The sequence below is a fragment of the Benincasa hispida genome, chromosome 11 (assembly GCF_027475165.1).
Source record: "Benincasa hispida cultivar pf3 chromosome 11, pf3_genome.v1.1, whole genome shotgun sequence".
In the NCBI taxonomy this organism is placed as follows: domain Eukaryota; kingdom Viridiplantae; phylum Streptophyta; class Magnoliopsida; order Cucurbitales; family Cucurbitaceae; genus Benincasa; species Benincasa hispida.
The window spans coordinates 5,534,847-5,553,246 of NC_143488.1; the positions used below are offsets into that span (position 1 = coordinate 5,534,847).

The 18,400-nt window shown below is 34.1% G+C and overlaps 1 pseudogene across 1 annotated transcript; it reads right to left on the reverse strand.

Annotated features, from left to right (window-relative positions):
- Positions 1–2,945: 2,945 nt before the first annotated feature.
- Positions 2,946–3,969, reverse strand: LOC120090211 (14 kDa proline-rich protein DC2.15 pseudogene; annotated as a pseudogene). The gene has a single exon (XR_016524871.1). The product of XR_016524871.1 is annotated as a 14 kDa proline-rich protein DC2.15 pseudogene (transcript).
- Between the last annotated feature and the right edge of the window lie 14,431 nt (positions 3,970–18,400).

The following is an 18,400-nucleotide window of genomic DNA, read 5'->3' on the forward strand; positions in this document are numbered from 1 at the left end:
TCTGAGATCTGTATCATCTAAATTTTGTCATATTTGAAGATTATTTTGCATTATGCTATGTTTGCTAATATTTTAGGCTTAATTATTTTATTTGTAACTGCCAAAAATTATTATAATTATTTAACCAAATTCAATAATAAAAAAAAAAAAACTTTGAGAGACTAAATTCAACATTTATTGAAAGTACTAGGATTAAAATTAGAGACTTAAAAGTACAAGAGAACTAGTTGAACAAATTCCTAAATATAAGAACAAAAATGGCATTTTAACCAATCTTCTCATTTTTAATTTTAAATATCATACAAGTAATTTTACTGAGCGCTTTTCTCTAACATTTTCTTCTTTGTATGCTTCTCACATAATGTTCATCACTATATATATTTATATATAATCAGTGCTAGCTAGTTTCTCTTTTGACTTTATGGCTTGTCAAAGATTTTGCCAGTTCTTCTCCCTTACATTTGCAAGATCACCTAACCCCCTCTTCAAATGGTTAAATTTTGATACAACAAATTTTCAAAAGATAAGACAAGAGGATGCGAATTTCAACCAACTCCCTTTGATTTACTTTCATGTGAATTTGCAATATTTCTGTATCACCAACTCATACTCACGGGATGAACAGTTCTAAATAATTGTCCATTATTCATAGAACAATTCCCATGGTCCCATTGATTGAACTAAAAGGAAAAAACATATATATCTTGCAAAAGGGTGTCTAACTAAAGCAAGAATCCACAAATAATAATCTGATTCTATTGAATAATCATTTCATTTTTGGTTTTTTGAAAATAGCACTTATTCTCTTACAATTTCTCTACAATAGTCTTCATCTTTCTTAAGACAATATTTGAATTGCGATAGCACCGAAAATGTGCTATCTTGCTCCACTTAATTTGAAATTGTTCTTGGATTTTATGTGTTTATTTGGTAATTTTATAGGTTTCGAGCATTTAAGAGGTAGAGCTAGGCGTTAGTGACGAAAAGAAGATAAAACGAGCCAAAATGGAGCTTAATTGCATCAATCGAAAAAAAAACGCAAAAACTACAAGTTTTGCCCCTGCTTGCACGACGTTGCGACACCCTATGGCCCCATACTCAATGTTGTAAGACAGAATGCCTCAATTTCATGCAAAGTACACAATAGTGCGACGCTCTAATGTAGTGTTGTGGCGTTGCACCCTAGTGCCACGGCACCTGCACGATTATAAATAGAACGTTTTGCCGCCTGGGGTTTGAATCTTCGATCCCAACCAATTTTTATAAGTTTTCTCTCTATTTTTTTTTTCTGATTTTCTGATTCTTGGATGTTCTCGAACAATTGCTCGATGTCTATCTTGAGGATTATGAGCTAAGGTTTCTTAATCAGCTTGGATTTTAGGATTTTTTTTTCTCTATTTTCATGTATTTGTGAGTGTTCGAACCGAACTTAACTGTGTTTGTTAGATTCAATTATGATTTCATTCTATTATGATCATATTATCAAACCATTGAGGACTTCATAGTTATTGTTTTAGATTAACGTTTGATACGTGATATTTTATCTTATGTTTAAGAAGCGATAGGTTAAGTTAGCTTGTGAATCGAATAAGATAGATATTGTTCTAACCAACCTAGGATTGAATCAAACAAATATTTGATTAGGTGCTTGAAAATTAAATATTCCACCTAATGTTTCCTTAGATCTTAATTCAATTAGGACGAATTTTAACTTGTATACTTTTCATCAATTCGATTTGACTAGTTAGTTGATTAGGATGATTAATTAGTTTTCCTAATTAATTTAGTTAGGTGTAAGCAAATAATTCCCATAATGAGAATTCAATGATCAATTACTGAATAGGGAAATGAAGTAATAACCCAAGCTAGGTCTTCCTCATATATTTTCTCAACTTTTACTTTGTTGCATTTATTTTATAGAATTTAGTTTTTTTTTCTTACAACCAACCAATTTCAAACTCCCCCGGTTACCTTGGACTGTAAATCATATGATGAGACATTCTTTGGTTTCTTGTGTTCGACTCATGCTATCACTACTACGAAATTTGGTAGAAATGGTAAATTTATTTAGTCCGGTATTAGGCAATGAATTTTGTTCGATCAAACTATTAGTCAAATTAAAAAGGAAGAAGAAGAGAAGAAGTGCTTAAAAACAGTTTTTTTTTTTTACTTTATAAAACACGAGATGGATTTTGAAAACAATGTTAGAAAATATATGACAACACAAAGAATGTCATGCGTGAAAGTAGTGTTATTAGCTTAATTATTATTACTATTATTTGAAAAATGGAATATTTCATTGAGTTGTAGTTTCTAAACAACTTTGAGATCATATAGACTTAATTCTTAACAAATCAAAAAAAAAAAAAGAACGATTGTCAAACGGATTCTTAATAATGAGATCATTTAGTGTATGATGCTTCCATTTCTCATATGATATGTATGATAGTTTTGTTTTTTTATCATTCATCCACCAACTTTGTCATCCTACCAATTGTTGCATATCGAGTTAATTATGATGAAAATATAAGGTGTTTTGTTTGAGAATGAGTTAAGCAATTGTTCTCAAACTAATTTGAATAGTGAACTTCAAAGTGTTTTGAGCTGAGTTATTCTCTAGATAGTCATTTAACTTATTAATTAAGTATACATTTATTTTCATATAAATAAATAAAAAGGAAAACACCACCAAAGAATGAATAAATCCTGGATTGATTAATGTGATTTTTTTTTCTTTACAATATCGCACACTTGCAGTTAAAAGATTCGTAGTTGGACCTTAAGTCGGGAAGATGGGTCCACATAAAGAGGATAAATTTGATAATGGAGATTAAATTTAAACTTTAAATTCCCTTCAAAAAAGTAGAGATGCTATATGGTTGATACCAATGATAAAAGAAATATATGATTATTTGATCCCATAAAAATAAACCTACACAAATGAATATTTTCAAGAGGATAATATATTTGATTAATTTTCATTGAAGAGAAACTCAAACCACACAGGGACAAACACTAGTAATACAAGGAAAAAACATGCAAGCACATACATTAAGACTTTTATAGCTGCCAAACATGTAAACCAAAGACATGCATAATAAGAGCAGTAAAGAACATTAATCAACATGCAAGCACATACATTACGACTTTTTTAGGGACATTGGAATCCACGAGGAGTGTTTCTGCTGCAAACATTAAGCAACAAGCTAAGATTAATGGGGAGGTTTATGTTGAGGCCTAGAATACTTGCTCTGATTGCAGTGCAAAGACAAATAGCTGCTTCAAGGTCCGCTAGCCCTTGAATTAATGTGCAACATGGAGTAACGGGTGGTGTACCAATAGTTGCATTTACTAGGTTAAGCACTCTAGCACATACACCTATCTTGACGGCATCTCTAGGGCAAGTACCTCCTCCAGTGCCTGGATTATTGCCACCTGAACCCGGACTACCACCAGAACCAGGACTGCCACCGGAGCCGGGGCTTCCACCAGAACCGGGGCTTCCACCAGAGCCAGGACTGCCACCGGAGCCTGGACTACCACCGGAACCAGGACTTCCGCCATAACCGGGTTGACCACCGGAACCGGGGCTTGGCCTTGGCCTTGTTATGGGGTGAGAACATGAGCCACAAGCAGTGACAAGGGAAAAGAAGAGAAGGTTGAGGCAAAAGAACAAAGCAATTGAGGTTGTGGTTTTGGGAGAAGACATGTTTGAAACCCTTGAGATTTTATATCCCTTTGTCTACTTTGAAGAGGTTCTTGAGCTGAGAATGGATAAAGAAATGTGGGGATTGGGAAGGTTTTTATAGTGTTTAAGAAGTGGGTATTGAGCTATTGGGTAAATGGGACAATAATTTGAAATGCTTGAAATAAAAGCCATAAACCCCATTGCCCATTTGGACTTTTAGGCTGGCAGATCAATCATACTAACCTAAAACTTCTTTGGGACATTTGCTAGGAATGAGATTGATTCTAAATTTGGTTAAAAGATATGTCAAACTTAAATTCATTCAATCAATCAAATGATACATTTATCTAATTTAAACATATTCTTGACTAGGAAGTTTATTTACATTTTCCAAATCATTAACTTTTAAAATTTCCATCAGATAGTTAATTTAATTTCTAGTTTATTTTTTTCCACTTCCAAAGGAAAGAACATCTTGTTTAATAATTGTTTTTTGTTTGACTTTTTTGTGAGTACTTTTTGTTTGATTTCTTGTTACCTCGCATTTTTTACTGGGAAAAATCTAAGTCTTATTTGAATTTTTTTTCTTAATAAAATATTCACAAATATTATTTTATATCTAATTTTTGGTTTAAATACCATTAAATTTTGATCCCTATATTTCTAAGTTTACTCAATTTTAGTCTTTATACTTCAAAAAAAAAAAAAAAAAAAAATTAAATTTAGTCCTTACCACTTATTTATTGTTGATTTTTTTTTCTTTATTAGCATTTTCACTCCAAATTTTGTTAATATATTCACATAGGATCGATATTTCTTTGCATAAAAATTATTATTATCGTTTAGTGAAATTTCGATTAAAATTAAATTTGTGGGAGTAAATTTAAGATTTATTAAAAGTACATATATGGTCTAAATTTAAACATTAGTACAAAGATAAAAAATTGAACCAACTTTAAAATATAGGAACAAAATAACGTTTTAACTGTAATTTTCAATCTCAGTTTAGCCATATTATACGTAAAAGGAATTATACCATCTATATCTTTTACAATTTAGAAGCTAAAACAAAAACAACTAGACTTCTATGTGTCCAAAATTTGAAATTTTAAAATTTGCAAAATTTCTAAAAAATGAAAACTAAGAGAAACTTGCTCAATTAAACAGTTCTAAAATCACAAAACAAACAACAAACGACTTCTAACGTCTCATGCAATTAACAATACGAAATAAGTCATCAATAAGGACCTTACTTGATCATCAATGAAGCACTTTTGTTATCACCTTTAAAAAAAAAAAAAAAAAAGAAAAAAAGAAAAAAAAAAAAAGAAAAAAGAAAAAAGAAAACACCCTAGTCATTTGGTTTACAATTTAGTCAAATCTTTGAGTCCAATAGAGAAAATCTTTGAGTCATTAAGATCTATCCTTGAATTGGAGCTATAAGTTCTAAGATCCATATATTGAGTTAAGTTAAAAATTAAATACCCATTTCATAGAAGATTCCAATTAGAATCTTCAAATAAGGATTTACAAGCTTACGAATCAAGAGAGAAATAGAAAAGGGTCCCATTTGGTTGCAGCTAGCTTCACATGTTTTCAGTCCCTACCAAGGCCTTGGCATAGCCTAATAATTTATGATTAGTTCTACTCTAAAGAAAAAGCCTTATGCATGTCACGGGAGTTTCTTATCCTTATTTTATTTTATTATTGTCTTTTGAATCTCTTTAACCCATTTCCTCTACTTGAACAGCTATTGGTATCAATCTAATTCTTGTCTTTCATTGGATTTTTCATTCCTATAATTTCATCAATGACTTTTTGAAAAAATCAATTTGATTCATCAAGGTTTGGTCGATAACTATTTTGTTCTCTCTTTTTAGTTTTTAAAAGTTATGCTTGTTTTCTTACAACTTTTTTACAACGCTTTTTCATTTTCATAAACACTTTTTTTAAAAAACATATTTCAAAAATTGGCTTGGAATTCTAAAATAATCCTATGTTTGTAAATACTTTGAGCCTAATTGTTATACTTCCAATAGCCTCTAGATTCAATTTAGTGGAAACTATCCATTTTTGGTGGCCGTACTTTGTTTTGGCGTGCTATTATTGGTGATGACGGTTAGATGTCAAAAAGTGCATGTTTTTACCAACTATTTCGTGACTTTTTCTTTAGTAAAGGTGGTTCCTATATGCATGGTATTTCCTCTTAAATGGTTTAAATTTGCTAAAATGATTAAATATAGGCCCTCTAATATTCTAAAGTGTATTTTTACTATTTTGGGTTGATTTTATAAGCTTCTGTCATTGATTTTAATGTTTTGTAGATTTTGCTTCAATGCGACCACATCACCTGAAGTCACTATGACTGCATCAGAAAACCTATTTTTTCAAATTTGTGCCTAGTCATTCTGATTGCTATTTTTCTCAATCAAATTTGTTATTCATTTTGGGTGAACGTTCAAAATATGATTTTATGTCATTCATCAACCAATTTGACCTATAAATAAAAAAATGAGAAGCTTCTCTTTTCAAGCATCCACAATCCATCCACGAAATTCAGCCCTCCTTGGACACAATCTCACCATTCCCAATCAGAAAGCTTCAAGAAAGTTCCTTTAAAATATGAGAGCTCTAGGTCATTCTTGTTGGGGTTGATACCCTGAATCTCGTAGGGTCCTGTAGTTTGTAATTATATTGTACAACAATTTTATTTATTTAATAAAATATGAGATAATTTTATTTGACGTTTAGTATCATTAAATCCACAAACTAATAAACTAACATCCAAGGTTATCATGTGTAGCTTAAACATGTATGTAAAAACATACATGTGGATCATGTTTAAGTAATAACCTAAATGGTCTGTAGCAGATGGATAAGGCTGGATAGCTTATTGTGGTGATACTACGAATACGACGCACTTTGTAGATTTGTAATTGTTGTAAAGTGCTACAAATGATCTCATCCTGATCATTCATGTGGAGACATGTGAGCGGGGGCATTCTATACAAAGAAGTTTGTATAAGACCGGACCACGAAATGACTAGTCTCATTATATAACGCCGTTCATAATAGAGACTTACATTTCACCAGGATGACCATTGGTGACATGACTTGAAGAGTGAGTTGTGAACTCTTGCCTATGAAGATGATCCTTTGATTTATAGGTTGCCGACTTAATAAGTCTACCATTTTGGGTATTCGTCTGATTGAGGGGTTGGGAACACAACTACACAAGACAAAATTCACTATCTCCCCGACGTCGAGGTAAGTAGATAAATTTCTCCCTTAAGGGTTAATTCTGGGACTTGAACAATGTGGCGCCACTGTTGGGGTTGATGCCATAAACTCTCGTTAGGTCCTGTAGTTTGTAAATACTGTATTGAACAAACGCTTATGATGTAATAATATATGATATTTTCTTCATTGTTGTCTATGAAACATTGGATGTTTTAATTGCTTTACCGCAAACTAATAAACTAAGATCCCTGGTTTTCGTTGTAACTTAAGCATGTACGTGGAGACATACAGGTGGATCATGCCTTAAGTGATAACCAAAATGTGGAGACATGCGATCGGGGGGATCCTATACAAAAGAGTTTGTATAAGATTGGCTACGAAGTGTTATAGTCTCGTTATATAACGTCATTCATGACAGAGACTTCACTTCACTAGGATGACCAAGGTAGTATGACCTTAATACTGAGTGAGTTGGGAACTCCTGCCTTTGAGGGCAGTCCTTTGATTTGCATGGATGCGAGTGGCCAAATTTTCGACTCAAACCTACCACTTTGGAGATTCGTTAGATTTGGGAAATCAGCTACACAAGATGAAATTCACTCCTTCCCCGAAGCAGGGGTAAGTAAATAGATTGTGTTGGGATAAATTTAGGAATGGATTTTGTTTTATTTTATTTAATTATTAAGGACGGATGGGTTTGAACATGAAATCATGCGTTAGACATAACTGATGCATTTGATCCCATGCGTCTGAGGTCATGCATCGGAATGATGATGCGTTAATCTTAGCATGCAATGACCACGTATTCCTATCACAAGTTTTCTTATGCTTGCGCCAAGTATAACACAAACGCAAGTTTCTCGGGTGATCCGAGGTCAAACACGGGGACTTGTCACTCAATAATATTTGTGAAGTGATGCGTTTAGGGCGAGGAATAAAAAAATAAAGCAAAGAAAATTTAAATGACTTATACACTACTTCTGCTCCTAGCTAAACAGCTTGAGCACTAGGAGGTTTACAATAAGAATAGGTAGAAACACAACAACCAATAATGCATAGTGATCTTAAATCGTCCGAGTTATCCCAGCTCGTTGCACTAACGCATCACACCTCTCGATGGTTAGCCGCATGACTATATCTCTATAGTGCATGGTTGCGTTGAGCATAAGATTGTGCTTATCTCTAGAAACAATGCGAACCTTGCTTAGTGCGTTCCATCTCTTACCTTTTCAGGCAGTTAGATGCGGCTACTTAACTTATAGACAAGCAATGCAACATCCCATAGACAAGCGTTGCTACAGCCTTTTACCAAGCAAAGAGGATTTACTCACTATACTCGCACAATGCACACCTCTCGATGGGTTGCTTCATGTGTCCTATCTCTAGGCTAGCATTCGATTGACTTTGATAAATAAACGCTGAAGAAAAACTATGATAAAGATGAAGATGATGAAGAAGACGATAATAAAGGAGTTAAGATTTGCATTGATCACAAAATATCTTAATATCTCAAGCTAAAATGTAATACAATACAGAGATTAGAAGGGAGATGAAGAACTCTGCGTCAAGGCTGCCGGTGGTGCCATGGTCGAATGGTGGAATGTCTCTCTCGAGCTCTATCTTCGGCGAAGGCTCCGGTCGTCACTCGGTCTGGTCTATGGAGGTGAAGAACTCTCATTGAAAATCTCGTTCAAGCTCTCATCTGTGATCACAAACTTCTGCCTTGAGGCAGAAGCTCGGATGGTGTAAAATGAAGGTCCCAAGGGCTATTTATAGAGTTTGGACGCCGACAGCTATCATGATGACGGTATGGCTCACTGCTACTTTTGTCGCGCTATGGGCATTTCACATCGCCTTATCTTGTTGATATTCCCAAGGTATGCGTCCGAGCTTAATTTAGTTGAAGTCATCAACGCGTTCTACCCATCTTGCGATCTTCTATTATGGCTATCACTTCGTGGCCACAATCTCCATTTGGTCACCGCAATTCCCATGCGTTGGACGCATGCGATTATCACAACTTCCATGTGTTGGACGCATGTTATTACCGCCTGCGATCGCTTAGCTCATGCGTTTGTCTTTATGATCGTCTGGCTTCAGCGCATGCGTTTGTCTGCGATGGCTTATTTTAAATGCATGCATTTGATTCCTGCGATAGTTACAAAAATAGACATTTTTGCATGGAGTAACGCATAATATTAGGGTCAGTGAGGATTTAGGTGCTAATTGACGCAAAACTCAATTTTTCGTAAATTCTAAATATTATCACCTCATTTTATACTTCTTAGCCCTCATGATTCTAAATAAAAGGCTTATAAAAACTGGTATTTTTGCCAGTTATCACCCCGCCAAACATAGAATCATGTTTGTCCTCAAGCATGCGTTATACTTAAGAAATTCTTAATTCACCTTCCGACGTCTCTTTGTGATGACCATCTTCTCAGAATATAATTTACTCGTGCCTCTAACTACGGACGCAGTGCTCTCCTCTACTTTGGTTGTTTCTCCAAAGAGATCTTTTCTAAGTTAAATTTGATAAGCCTTTGCACAAAAACTTTTTATTCATTCTCCGCAACTTTGCGTTGAGCTCATGAGAATGCGTTCGTTCAAAATAATTCAAGCTTATGCGTTTACTTATTCGAATGCGGCGTTGAACCTGATTACGCTCTTCGTTTTGGCTTACCCCCACGTGTGTCATGCGGGCATCCAACTTCGGTTTCGTTCCATGTTCAACTCAACTCATGTCTTGCATAAGTTGGCTTGCGCCAGACAGAGAAATTGCGCTTATGCGTTGATCCTGGCGACTTATCTTCGTTTTGGCCTGCCCCCATGGGTGTCATGCGGACATCCAACTACGGGTAAGTGCCTTTCACAACTCAACTCTTGTCAACATGGGTTTCCACATTGCGTTGGCAGTGGAGTTGTTATTTTCAAAAGTTCTCTCTCTTTCTTTTTTTTTTTAAAGGAAATGACCGCAATGTTATGAACGCAATTCTCCGAGACTGCTGTCACCCCCCAAACTTAGAGGGTGGCAGCATTCTCACTGCAAGCTAAAAGCAAACTCAACAGGAATATGATAACAAATGCTTGAGCAAAGGTTTGCACATAATAAAACTATAGACTTTCACAATTTGAAGAGGCTATTAAAAGTAAGAGGTGCCTTGCGATACTAATTAGGGGATGCGGTGAATTATTTGTACCCTTATAGATGCATCGCAAAGAACCGCAGTCAAACAAGGAGAATTTTAAAAGGATAATGCATAAAAGATAACAAGAAAAGAACCTTAAGTAGAAGAATGCATGCGACAATGCGTTGGAGTTCATGCGATTGAAGCCATGTGTTGAAGGATGTGGAGGATTCTTCTGTTGTAACTGTGTACCGAGAAGAGTTATTATCGCACCTACAAAGAGCAAACGCACCACAACCAAGGAAGCAGCCGCATATCCAAAATAACAATAAATAAAAATAATATACTAAACTAAGAAAGCAATGTAAAAGATAGAGTAGAAGACGTCCCTGGAGAAATTGGAGTGTTGTCACGGGAACTTTTCACTCAATAATATTTTTGAAGTGATGCGTTTAGGGCGAGGAATAAAAAAATAAAGTGAAGAAAGTTTAAATGACTTATACACTGCTCATACTCCTAGCTAAACAGATTGAGCACTAGGAGGTTTACAATGAGAATAGGTAGAAACACAACAACCAATAACGCATAGTGATGTTTACTATCTTAAATCACCCAAGTAATCCCAGCTTGTTGCACTAACGCATCATACCTCTCGGTGGTCAGCCGCATGACTATATCTCTATAGTGCATGGTTGCATTGAGCATACGATGTATTCTTAACGCAGTGATGCATTAGAGATGTGCAATAGAACGCACGACACTCCTCTATTGACGTTCAAGTTTTCCTAAATCAGACCCAAGTATAAATCCAATTTAGGTTCCTGGTAAGTATAGGGTCGAACTCAAGAATTCAGATTAAGCTAACGCAGATCTTGCGTTGTAGCTGTTGTAGGGATTTCCAAAATGTATGGAGAAATGTGTTATTTACACTAAGGTATTGTGTGTGTGCAAGTAGATATAAAAGGGTTGAGTAGAGAATGATGGGTCCTATGAAAATGGATTTTAATGCAAGTGGTATGCATTGATCTAAGTTGAATGCACACGAACTAGAATGTGATGTGAATGAGATGGCTTGCTTATCTTTATTTATGCGTTAGACTCTTATTCAACACTTCTCAATGTGAATAACATACAAAACCTATCTCTAGGATGCATGTGTCAAACACAGAATGCAATAAAACACAAGTAAATCTATCTCTAGATGTACTACGCATTCTAACTTGATGTTGGCTTATTTATTTTCTCGAATTGTCTAAATTAAAGATGCTCTTACCAATTAATCAAGTTGGCTTAAGCGTTTGAAATAAAATTTTGCATGAAGTATTGATGCATCCAACATAAACAAGAAATAAACAATAGCAAAGTGCGATGGATCAAATATATGAATTTATAAAGAAGCAGATTGTCTTTACAAAAGCAACACTTAATCAGATGAAATGATGAAAGCGATAAATGAAATGAAAGGAAATGAGTCAAGCCGCAGAGTACAATCTCTTGTATCTATTTGGCTCAATTATAGTTGTGTACAATCACTTGTATAAGAATTGGACGAAGTGTCTCTCTCAAGCTCGGCTTCCTCCACTCCTTGATCGGCGGTGGTTGTGGTTCTCTTCCCTTCTGCTCTTCTTGGCACCACAGCACAACTCTAAAGAACTAAAACTACGACTAAGCTAATATTGAGAGTAAGAACTTGAAATTTTTCTGAACTTCAAACTCTGGAGGGATTTCTTCTATTTATAGGCGTTGGTCATCTCCAGCTTGATGATGGACAGCATTAAAGTCCATGCCCTGGTCAGCCGCCTGACACTCAGAAGCTTTTTAGACGCCGCCTGCTGCAAGTGCCCATGCTTGCAAGTGGTGATTTGACACAAACAGCCTGAATCAGTGAATCTTCCTTGCGTTGAATCCCTCCGACGCATGGCCCATGTGGAACTTTGCTTGTGACACTTCGTAATCATGCAATATAATGCATTAGTGCCGCAATATTTTGGTAATAAACATTCTTTTGCATGAGTTTGCTAATGTTTGAGTAATTCCATGCGTTTCTTCTAAAAATGAGGAGAATTTATCATTAAAAACCTTAGTTGTTCCAACTTAAGAGCCAAAATAACTTGTATTTCTATAAGTTATCAGCTCCCAAGCGATTTTTGTGTAGTTTTTCATGTAATTTCAAACTTTTTTGTACTTTTACTTAGGGTGTCAAAATTCGGACGAATTTTGCTATTTATTGAATTTTACTTTTGATGTATGATTAAACTTTATATGTTGCATGTCTCAATAAGCATGTCATACATTTTTTTAATATCGGTGTTATATTATATGCTAGCATACTTATTATTTTAGTTAGTATTAATATTAGAGTTATATTAATTAATGAAAAGACATGAGCATGCATCATATTTAAATATAATAATTATATTTAAAGTTTAGGTTAATTCATAAAGTATGTACATGCATGATTATACAATATAATTTGCATGATTATAATATAAGTGTTATATTATATGTTTTAATGTTTGATTAAAAGCATATCTTACTATATAGTTATTCATTAACATTAGTATAGGAGTTATATTATGTATGCTAATAAATGTGATATACATGAGATATTTTTTTAATTTGTTTATAATTATTATATTCAATTTATAATACCACGAGATGCATATGTTTTGGTAGCATGCTAATCTCATGCGATTAGGATAAGGTTAATTAATTTGGTCTTAAATGGTTTAAAATTTGTTTTAATTAATCTCCAAATATTTTATTCTTTTAATAGGATTAAAATGAGAAAAATAAAAGATTAGATCTATAAAACATTCTCCTATAAAGGACCTTTGTCTAAGGAATGTTCTGTCTAGGATTGGAGTATTTATATTGACGGAATGGAACACCCTTACTTGGGAAACCGACTTGAAAGGTGCATTAGTCAAATATTTTATAAGCATGTAATAGATTATTAGAATTTAATTAAAGTATTTAATAATTAATAATCATATATCTTTAAACTAACCAATATAAGATTTATATTAGGCAAATTTAACAAAACTTAGACAAATTGTTTCAGCTTAATTTACCTAAGTAACGAACCCTCAATTTAAAATACTTAGTGGGAGAAAAAGAAATATATGCTATGTCATTTTTCTCTCACACTATCATGATTATTGCTCGGCCTCTTGGCACCATGGGAACGTCTCCTTTGGAAGGTATGTATGGATCAATATTAAGATAAATGGAGAACGTATTTATAGTAAGTAGGAGAAGGACGTGTATCAACATATCCTACGGTCTCCTTAATTGGTGGACAATGTGAGGCTTCATGCTCGACCTCGTGTCGCCCCAGGCGTGGCCTCCTTTAGGAAGACATTGTGCGTGGAATCAATATCAGGGTAAATTCTAAAAATGGATAAGGTTGCTAAATTTTTTGCACCAATATTGTCATTCCCTCAGGTAGGATTGTTGGGGACCAACAGTTTATAGATGTTGAATAATATAACTAAAAGAGTTTAATTAAATATTCAAGTACCATTAGAGCTTCAAGCTACAGGTGCATAAGGTCCCCTCTATAGCTCAATAGGGATTAAATGAAAATCAATTTTGGATTAATTTGAATTGTTCAAATTAATTGAGGGAATTAATTATATGTGATATAATTAATTTAATTTGATTATATATGATATAATTGCTATAATGTATTTGATATATTATAATATACGTTTATTTGAGAGGAAATATTTGAATATGATTCAAATATTAATTATATGAATTGCATTAATATAATTAAATTTAGTATAAATAGGATTTATATTAAATATCGTGCATTAATGAGAGAATGAAGATTATAGGTTATATTGTATTTGATACAATACTAAACTATAGGATGTATGTGATATTTGATATAACATATAGTTTAATATACATTATTTGATAAAGTGGTTATCATATAAATATATAAAAAAAATGTTTTATTAAAATAATTTGTCTTTTATTTATTTTAAATTTTGAAAAATTATTTTGGGAAGGAGTTGGAACTCCCTCCCCTTTTTTTTTCTCTTTACTACGTGAAAGTGGGAGAGTGCAGATGGTTACCATCATTTTCTTCCCCATTTGAGTTTGACAGAGAACAATCTCTGCAAGAATTTCTATGAGAAAAGTTCTCAAGCTCTCACTCTCCTTCCTCTCAAAATAAAACTCTATCATTCTCTTCCAAGATATTAAGAACTCACAATTCCTTGGATTCTCATCTTAGAGAATACAGTGGAAGCTTTCAAGGTGGTGTCGAAATTAGGGTTTCGAGTTCGTGACCTTTTCGAGAAAAAGAATCATACATAAAAATAGGATCTTCAAGGGTTAGTATTCTTAATCTGTTTATCCCTTTTCTCTTTTATTCATAAAGAGCATGTTGTAAAAATTTTTATTTTGATGCATTATAATTCTGTATGATTCTGTAAATTTATAATGTTTTGTAAAAATTGGGATTTGGGTCCGATCCCCGCTTCTACTCACGAACCTGAACCAGTTTCTTCAATTGGTATCAAAACCAGATTTTTTGTCCAAATTTTTCTAATTTTTCAAAATGAGTTTTATAGTTTCTTGGTGGGATTTTAGCCTATATATTATGAATGTGTGGAATGATTGTTTACAATATTAGATAATTTCAGGATTGGATGTAGTCATTATAGCTTTTAATTTTACAAATTTGATTTGTAAGGGCCCATGTTTTGGACATAATTCATGTTATAGAGTATGTATTTAAAGTTTATTGAGTCGTTCGTGACAATTCCAATCGAATTCTAGAGAAGACTGTGTCAAAATCGGAGGAGTTTTGAAGAAGATCGTAATTGTACAGTGCATTCTTGATAGCACAAAAAATGTGCTATCTTCCTCCGTTTAATTCGGGATCTTTAAGCTATTTAATGTGTTTAAATTGATGGTTTTGTAGGATGCGAGTTTATAAGAGGTTGATTGAAGCCTTCAGGATAAAAAGACGTTAAAATGGCAAAGATAAGAGCTAAATTGCACAAATGAAGAAAGTAGGCCAAAAATTGCTTATTTTGCCCAGTCGAAGTGTTGCCATGCTCGAATTAAGTGTTGTGCGACGTTGAAAGATAGTAGCCAACCATTCCATGAAGAACAGGGCAACGTTGCAACGTTACAAACATAAAGGCGGACGTCCAGACACAGGGCAATGTTGCAATGCTGCGACAACCGCTATAAATACATCGTCAGGCCGAGCTTAGGTCACACACACCGAAGCATACAACCATCATTCTATTTTTACTCAATTTTTCCCTCTCCTCTGACTTGATTATTGGTTTTTTTCTTGCCCTTTTTAGCACCATAGAACTTGAGGATTAAATTTAGAAGATGATTTGTGGCTAAAGGGTAGGTATTTAGCTTGGGTTTCGTAGTTTATTTCCATTTTGTTTTGTTCTCGAGACTCGGTTTTTAATTCTATTGAGATTACTTTGTTTTTTATGAGAACTTATCTTGAATTGATTATACAATCTGTCTTGCATGGGATAATCTTACAAATTGGCTATGTTTGCATGATTGATTGCTTTGATTGGCCCTAATGTGTAATCTTAGGTAGTAATCACCTAGAAGTAAGGATTGACAAAGTTTGTGATGTTAAATTGGGATTCCATTTAATAAACATTACTTTAAAATCTAAATAATTCTCGCTCAAATAAGTGATTAGGTAATGGAAATCTATTGTTTGGCTTAGCATTGCCCTTAATCTTAATGCTTGTTGATTTATAGATTAGTAAAGGATTATCGCTTATCTTTAATTCAACTTGATTTTATAGACTACCAGTTAAGATTCTATACAAGTTGGCTATGTTTCATGTGGAAAATCTCATATTAACTGTATGAGTTCATGGCTCGGCTGGTTCCTGTCCAGTTCGTTTGGCTCGAGCGATTCTTAGCCGATTTGGGTGCTGGGCGGTCCAGTTCGTGTGGTTCAAGACCCGGTTCGCATGTTTTGAACTGATTGACCAATACTTTTGTAATAGATAGATATTTTGATGAATTAAATTAATATAAATTTTATATTAATTTAATTAATTGTTTAAGAGTCCAATCTCGATCCAATAGTTATTTTTTGAAATATGCATTGATGTATGATTTATTTTAATATTATATATGCCATAATGTATGTCATATAGTGAAAATCCCACCATAGGTTATGCATTATTCATGAATCATTATTTACATTATAAATGTTATAATGTATATAGTTGCAGGATTTAATTTTTATAGTATGCTCATGCATCATATATTATAAGTGTTATAGTATATGTTTACATGCATTAATTGAAGGAACTCTTATACAAGAGTACCTCTAAGCGGAAGCAAATCTTTCCAATTCATCGTGACAGAATTTCCACATATACATTCACACATGCAGATATGCATTCAAACTACTAAATTATCGGCATGCTTAGAGATAAAGAAATAGAAGAACAAGTAAATTTACTAGTTGAAGACTCTCTTCGCAGCAAATCTTACTTTCGCTGGAACGGCAAGCTATCGTACAGCAACACCCAATCGTCTACCACGAACAGTCTCCACACGAACAGATTAAAAAAAGGGACGACACCACCACTTGAAACCCTCAGTATTCTTGGAGTGAGAATCCAAAGAGTGGGCTCTGTTCAGATTTGGTAGAGGGGAGGAGGAAAAGAGATCGTATACAACGATCAAGCAAGTGGGAGAAAGACTCATCTATCATATAGACAAAATGCTTGATTGTTTAGGTGAAGTATAAAATCGTGTAGGAAAAACTAAGCGATCGTCTATACGATCGTTTAGTAAAGCTTGGACACTAAACAATTGTTTAGTAAAAGATAAGCGATCATTCAGTAAGTAGCGTGTGCGAGTGTATGCTATCGTTCAGTAAGTAGCACTATCGTATATGCTTTGATTTATTAAGTGATGACCCTCTCAAAACACTATGTGATCAAATACTTAACACACCGTGAGCTATTTAAGCGTCTCAAAATGCTTCTTCATCTTACTCATCAGTTATGGAAATAGAAGAGACACCGACCAATTATCCTATAACTGTCCAATTAATAAATAATAAATATAATCACATTATATTCATAACCTATGGATTAATATCATATATTAATCATAGTATTATTCCTCCACTAGATATAAATCATATTTATATCCAATTTCCTCCAAATTTGTGTATCTCATACAAAAAGTCAATTATATCATATATAATTAACTAGTTCAATTATATATAATCGAACTCCCTCTTGTCAATTTGAACATTTCAAACTGACCCAAAAACTGATTCTCAACTTGTATCCAAGCTACCAAGGGGACCTTATGAACCTATGGCTTGAAGCTCCAACGGTACGTGAATAACTGACTAAACTCTTTAGCCACGATATCCACCATCCGTTAACTGCCAGACATTCCACTAAAGACCGACAGCTAAACTCTTCTTATCATAGATATATTTCTATGTCCATCGGATATAACCAATCATCAGTAAGACGATCCTTCACAGATGCTCGTAAGTACAGCTAGCCCAATTTATCGTTTTGCCCCTATAGTTACATCTTACTCCTTAAGTACCACCAATCCCTCTAATGAACAATATAACATAGTCCTACTATGTGTGAACACCTCTCGAGCCATGAGAAGGTGTGTGGTGCCACATTGTTCAAGCCCCGGGATCAACACTTAAGGGAGCAATTTATCTACTTACCCCTACTTCGGGGAAGGAGTGAACTTCATCTTGTGTAGCTGAGTTCCCAGCTCCCAAATCAAACGAATCTCTAAAGTGGTAGGTTTGAGTCGGTGTTCTGGCCACTCGAACTCAAGAAAATCAAACGACCGCTCTCAATGGCAGGAGTTCCCAACTCACTCAGGATTGAGGTCATCTTACCTATGGTCATCTTAGTGAAGTGAAGTCTCTGTCATGAAGGGGGTTATATGATGAGACATTAACACTTTGTGGTCAGGTCTTATACAAAATCTTTGTATAGGATGCCCCCACTCGCACGTCCACATATGAATGATCAGGATCAGACCATCTGTGACAAGTCACAACACTGGTAACTATTCCACAAAGTGGGCCGCATCTACTACAGACCATTTTGACTATCACTTAAGACATAATCCACTTATATGTCACCACATACATGCTTAAGTTACATCAAGAAAACTAAGGATTTTAAGTTTATTGGTTCGTGGTAAAGAAAATAAAACATCCAAATGTGCAAAATCAAGAAGTGAAGTAAATATCATATATTATACATCACAATGTTCGTGCAAACTGTTTACAAACTACATGACACGAGACTTTAGGGTATCAACCCCAACA